The 6,921-nt window shown below is 30.5% G+C and overlaps 1 long non-coding RNA gene across 1 annotated transcript; it reads left to right on the top strand.

The window, feature by feature from the left end:
- The first annotated feature begins 2,276 nt into the window (after positions 1-2,276).
- LOC114395981 lies at positions 2,277-3,804 on the top strand. Its single transcript, XR_003663175.1, has 2 exons — positions 2,277-2,445; positions 2,521-3,804. It is a non-coding gene; the product is annotated as an uncharacterized LOC114395981 (long non-coding RNA).
- Positions 3,805-6,921: the final 3,117 nt, after the last annotated feature.

The following is a 6,921-nucleotide window of genomic DNA, read 5'->3' as shown; positions in this document are numbered from 1 at the left end:
CATTAAGAATGAGAAATGCCATGTGCTGAATCATGAAAATAGGGGAGAGGAAAGAGCAATTAACATGATGATCAAAAAACAATACTGAACATTAGATATGAAACACAATGTAAACCTTAAATGACAGACTAAACACCCTTGGACTATTAAATCCCAACTGGACCCTTAAATTAATGATCAACCAAATATAACTAAGCAAGGTGAACATTCATCCATATATGAGTCTGATCCCACTTCTAGTGCTAGACAAGTCAAGGATTAACAATTATTTACCGTCCAGGCATTTCTTGGTAGAACCCAAATTGAAAGCAAAATCAGGTACACTACTAATCCAAATCACATAATTATGTGTGACCTTGTCGGTAGAACACAACCAGAGCTAAAAGCCATACCTGTAAAATCAGACTGATTGATCACAAAAAATCACATACCTGTAAAATTGCTTTCAGTTGTAAAATTAACAAATAATTAGCAAAATTTAAAATTATTTTTCAAATTAAAAAATGATTTTTTTTAAAAAAGACAATTTTATAGTGATATTTCATTAGAAAACTTGGAGAACAAATATATTTGTCGTAACTTCTATTTAAGTTTTAAACCATAATTTATATTAAAATTATGAATACAAATATATAATATATTATAGTAACTATAATGACAAAACCATTTAATTATGAATACTATGTATAAAATATATTATAGTAACAAAATCATAATTACAAATAGTAGTTACTCCTGCATATGTAATTTGGTGATAAATAGGTATCTCAAAGATGAAAATATAAAATTTAGTCTCTGAAAGTGTAAAAAGTGTGACAAATATATTCAGCCGTTAACTTCTGTCTCTCACTGTTAATAAAATAGCCTTAATAAAATAGCCTACGTGACACAAATGGACAAATTTGTCACTAAAATGATGGCCAACGTGGTCATCTCTAATTGTCAGCATATGAGCATATTTGTCATATAATATTCTTTTGACTTTTTGTCTTCCCACCCTGTTAACAAATATGTCCCCAAAAGATGAAAATACAAAATTTAGTTTCCAAAAGTATAAAAAGTGTGACAAATATATTCGAGCATTAATAATAGATTGTGACTAATTATTATAATTTTGAAAAATTTATAATGATTGCGACAAAATTTTGGGAGAGCTGTATCACACCGCTTAGTGTCTGTTTCCGTCATATAATTTTTAAGTTTCATCAATGGTTGAGACATGCATAAAATATTACCAATGGAAGTGAATTTTTATTGCTTTGGCAAATCCTTCTTACTTTTCTTCAACTACAAAAAAAAAATCAATCATTTAGTTGTTAACTATCAACACATAACAAAAGAATTTTTTTTAGTATAAAACGATAAGAAAATTATTGTTTGTGTTTAATCAAACACTATTTATTTAATTGTTGTTAATAAATTTTTCACAATAAAATATGAATGTTAGTATATACAATGACATCAAATTACAAATTATAACAAAAGTTTGTTGATTTTTTTTTTTTTTTAAATCATACACAATTATTTTTTATTGACTGATCATTTAAAAAATCATAACCTTAGAAAAATCATTCCAAAGGAGGTGAATATTTTTTACAAATTAAAAGTGTCATTACAATTGTAATTTTCCCTAAAAATTATTTATGGATCTAATTTAACTATAATGCTTTACAATAAGTATTTTTTTTACTTGAACCTATCATCAAGCATGAAAGTGTAAAAAAATTATTTATAATTTATAAAATGAGTATTCTTTTTTCTTTTAGACTCGATTTAATTTACGAGTTTGTTAAAAAAAATTTGTCGCAATTATTATAATTTTTTTTAAAATTATAATAATTAGTCACAATCTACTATTAACATTTGGATATATTTATAGATGGTCACGTTAGCCATCATTTCAGTGACAAATTTGTCTCTCTGTGCCATGTAGGTTATTTTATTAACGGTGACGAATGAAAGTTAACGGCCAAATATATTTGTTACACTTTTTACACTTTTGAGAACTAAATTTTGTATTTTCATCTTTTAGGGATGCATTTGTCAGCAAATTACACATTTAAAGACAAAAGTGACTATTTATCCTTATAAAAATTGCCAAAGAATTATATATATATTTTCAACTCTCTGACATGTAATTAATCTATACAATAACATATCATACTAGAAAAGTCAAAATATAAAAGAATGCTAATATAGTAATAACGTAATGAAGGAATACATAAGAAAGAAATACACAAGAATGTTTTCACTCTATGTGATTCTATGCAGTAACACTTCCTTTTGAACCATTGAGCCAAATTGAAGTCTCATTCTTTGTCAAATAGGATTTGTAATTTGAATAGTATATAAGACGATGATATTTTCGTAAACAAGAAGGTCAGACACACCGCCGCCGTGGGACCCACCCACAATGTATTTTATAGCTAAAATTATTAAAATTAGGTTTGAAAGATTCTACTTTACACCCATAATTTTCTAATAGCTAGTTTTTTTGTTGACAAGTTTGAATTTGTGTAGGTCATGGTGGTTTTGGTGGTGGCAGTGGGTTCAGAGGTGGTGGTAAGAGTGACAGAGGCAGAGGAAGGGGGGTTGGAGAAAGAGGAGGAAACAGGGGCACACCCTTCAAAGCTAGAGGCAATGATCCTTCATGGAGGGCCTCATGATGTCTCTTTGTCATACTTTTCAAAGTATTTGGTTTTTCTATCTTCAGTTGGATACAACTTGCTAATTGTATAGGTAGCAAATATACTCTTGAACTTTCAAGCATTAGTTTGGGCCAATATAGTTAAACTTATGCCTAGAGAGATGGATGGCCCTCATACAGATAAAAATGGATTTAAGGCTGTTGCTTTTTTATGAAAAATAAGCTTAATTGACTTAATTTACTAGCTTGCAGTACCTATTAAAGAGGATTAATTGTAGAACCTGTATGTTACAACATTTGAATCCCTCCAAAATGAAGCAAGTTTAGAGTGGGGGAAAAATCAGATTGATAGAGAAAATAAAGAACATGACTCTTTGAAAAATAAGTTTAGGGTTTAAATGATAATGTTAGCATATATAAAGTTTAAATAGTATCCCTTGAAGTCAAATAATACCCAGACTGATATTGGAATGAGAAACAAATGTTGAAACCTGTCTATAAGAGCTACATTAGAAATTGAAATGATTTATGACCTGGGAATTGTGGACAAAAGGATGTTTAGGGTCTATTTTGACTTCAAAATAATAGAGAGGTTGAAGAGTTGAAAGTGAAAGGCTGGTCCTTCTTTTTATTGTGATATAACGAGTCTAAATAGACATTTTAATTAAATTTCCTGGATAGAAGTCTTTTATGCCATCTGTATCCTAATTATATGTTTAAAAGTTTGTGATACTGAGACTGCTTTTCTTTTGGAAATGAATGTCATTGTCAACACCCTTGAGAGAAACCCAATATGATCACAAATAGCATAAAAAATGTTATGAATAAGAGCAGAAAACAGCAGGACGCAGAGCAAGAACCAAAACCAAAGAAGGAAGAAAGGGCAAGGAGGGAAATCTACAAACCTCAGTACCTCAGATGCTTCGTATAGGAGGCTGAGCTGGCAGCAGATTAGTGCTCTTCCACGATTGTTGTCGGCTATTATCCAAATTCTGTTAGAAATGTTTATTTTGATTTCCTCCGAGGCATATAATGCCAAAAGCTGTTATAGGCTCAAACTCTATATATACTGAAAACATGTATTCAAATGGCAAGCAGAAAATTAAAGTCTTATTCCCTCTTATCTTAGCTTTTCTGGAGGAATCCAGGACCTCGAATACCAGGAAAATATTCAGCTCATAACAAAAAATCTTTTAGATATCAAAATATGGTTGAAGAAGTGTTTAGTTGTTTACTTAATGTCTATTTTGAGGTTTCTTGTATGTTATTGTTTCTCAGAGGTTCGTTAGGATTTGGTGAGGAAGCATTACAATCTCTTCTAGGGAAAGTTGGTTCTTAGGTATTTATTATTTTCTACTTTTACTTCTAAATAATTAGATTTGGTTATGCTATCTAAGTGAACCTTTAATTTATAAGCTATTGCATTGTTGGGTCAATATATTTATCTTCTACTTTTACTTCTATTACAATCTCTTCTAGGGAAAGTTGGGTCTCAGGTTTCTTGTATGTCTATTTTGGTTTTCTAAGTAGCAGATACACAAATAAATTAGAGTGCTTTATTTTATTATATTTTATGGTTTTATTGGGGCAACTGTCTTTCTTTATACCCATATTTAGGGGATATTGTATCCCCTGTTTTAGTATCTTCTTTCCTTTCTACTAATGATGGCCTGTCTCTAGAAGCTCCAATAGTTTGGGTGAAATTGCTTAATCTGTAAATTATTTTAGTTCCATTTCTGAGTTTATTCATTCACTTGAGGTGAAGACTAAAGATCATAAAACGAAGGGAATTTCTATGAAATATATTGTGAGATTCACCGGAGCACTTCTTCCATTTATGTTCTGAATACTAGCATATATAGGATATCACGTTACATTTTTTATCTCTTAAATGTAAGGGATACTTTTGTGAGAAAGTACGTTATAAAGTACTTTGCCAAAGTAGACATAATGAGTCTCAATTATTGACATTCCTGGCAGTTGAGAATAGAGCAGAAAAGAGGCCGTGCGTTTGTGGGATGGAATGAAGGGAAGATATATTTTCCTCCAACTTACAAGTATTAAACTAATTCAGATAGATATGCTGGAAATGATATGCACCCCAAAGAGAAAAGGAGAACTCCAGCTTGGTAAAATTATCATTTATCACATCACCTACTAGGAATTTAGAAGAAACTCAGTATAAATGCTAAAAGAGGAAGTAAAATGATATGAAGATAACCTTGATTTGATAACTATGGGAGTCTATTCATTATTAATGTCTTTGAGAAATTCACAAGGCAAGGAATTGCAAATGGCCTTCCCCCAGTTGCTTTAATTTTCCTGCCTGCTATGACCTATAGCTTGTATGCATCTTTTGCATTCTTTTTAATTACTTCCTTGGATTTGAATTTGATTAGACCCATTTTGTTTGATTTGTTCCCACCATAGTATTATGCATCAGTCCCAAAATTCTGAAATTGAGAAACTCCATTCAAACTTAGTGGTGGAGAGTCTTGTTATACCTACGACCCTATTACTTGTGTCTATTTTTGCAGGCTGCACTGCTGCAGCTGATTTCGTTTTGAAATTGAGAAATTCAATTCAAACTTCAGTTGCAGTATTGCTGTGTCAACTTAATACATTTTCTATTTTATATCAACAACAATTTTGACTAATAAGATACTCGAGGCCCAATAATTAGTGAAAGAAGGAAAAAGATTGGTGGCCAATGGGGCTATGGCCTCAACCTTTGACGAGCTTATTCAAGATACATGATAATTTTTAAAACTGATATAACTATATATGACTTTTATAGAAAGTAAAAAAAATAAGTCAATTTTAAATCTGTTAGTCTTAGATTCCAAAAACACTTAAGACATTTTGCTCTCTTTTGTTTAGCTTCTTGTGTTTCTCTGGAATTGAGAAATAGAACAGCTAATGAGCCTAGTCTTGTTTCTCATCTCTGAAACATAGATAGGTAGTGTGGAGATTGGAGAAGGGGTTTCCAAAGCAGTAAAAATATTTTTTTTTCTCTCATAAAAATAGGGACAAAAAATGATAGCAAAATGTTTTTTTTTATACATAGTAGGTTGGGTTTGAGATTTTAAATAGTTAATCTTTGTATAGTTCATAGTTTGTGATCGGGGTGGGGTAGGAAAACCGGATCCATGATGTGGTTTGGGATGTCAGGGGAAGGGGTGGGGAGGCTAAACTCACCCCACCCCCCCCCCCCCCCCCCGGTCACCATTGTCATGCCTAATATTGATATTGATTGATTGAAGATTATATTAATATAGATAGATTATAGATTAGAGATTACTCCATTTAATACTTTACTTAATACATACCTTTAGTATTAATTAATCAATTAATTACACCTTTCTTTATTTCTTCTTTACCAATGGCATAACTCATTATTACCTTTGCATAAATATTTTAAAATATTAAATCAAATTTATTGAATTTTTTTAGTCTTTTATAATTTATAATATTAAAAAAAATTATTCATATTTTGTACCTCCATTCATATTTATAAAACTTAAATTAGAAGTAATGTTTGTCCAATTTATATTGTCTATTTTGTTAATCATATTTAGACTAAAATAGCCCCTAGTTATAAAAGAAAATATCACAAGAAAGAGAATTGAATTGTAATTTAAAAATTTTTGCAAGCTTTTTTTAAAAATGAAAGCTATCGTTTGAAAGGTTTGAAATAAGGAAAAAAAAAAAGATTTTTACAAATAGATAAAATCAGATGATACTTAACAGAGTTTTGGAAAAAACTTGGTGAAAAGGAACACATAAGAGAAACATATTAGACATGGAGGGATTTATACTGGTTTGTCTTTACCGTTGAGATTATGTCTAGTTTTTGACAAACCATTAGGTTTCCACTAACTTTTACAAAGTTGTAAGTATTGTTCAGTGTCACTTTGGCTCTTACAACAAAGCTCATCCCCAAGCTTTTACAACCAAAGTATTCTTTGACTATCAAGCCACTTTTGGCTCTAACAAATCAACAGATTTGTTGATGTTTGTTTGCACATAGACTAACCTTATGCTCTTACATATGGATACACAAATTAAAACTTAGTTGTTTTTCTTAGGATTTATAAGGTGTTTTGAGATCTTTACAACATAACAATTTACATAGAGTAAGCTTGAAAAAGAGAGAGAAAACTTATTTCAAATTTTGGCTTGCAAGTTCGTGACTTCAACTTTTTAAGGCTTCTTGTATTTATAGCTAATCTTTAGATAATATTTGTTGTCTCTAAACGGTCCAAGTATTTCAT

This window comes from Glycine soja, chromosome 18 (genome assembly GCF_004193775.1).
Source record: "Glycine soja cultivar W05 chromosome 18, ASM419377v2, whole genome shotgun sequence".
Taxonomy (NCBI): domain Eukaryota; kingdom Viridiplantae; phylum Streptophyta; class Magnoliopsida; order Fabales; family Fabaceae; genus Glycine; species Glycine soja.
The sequence above is the reverse complement of the archived record's forward strand: the minus strand, read 5'-3'. Positions and strand labels throughout refer to the sequence as shown.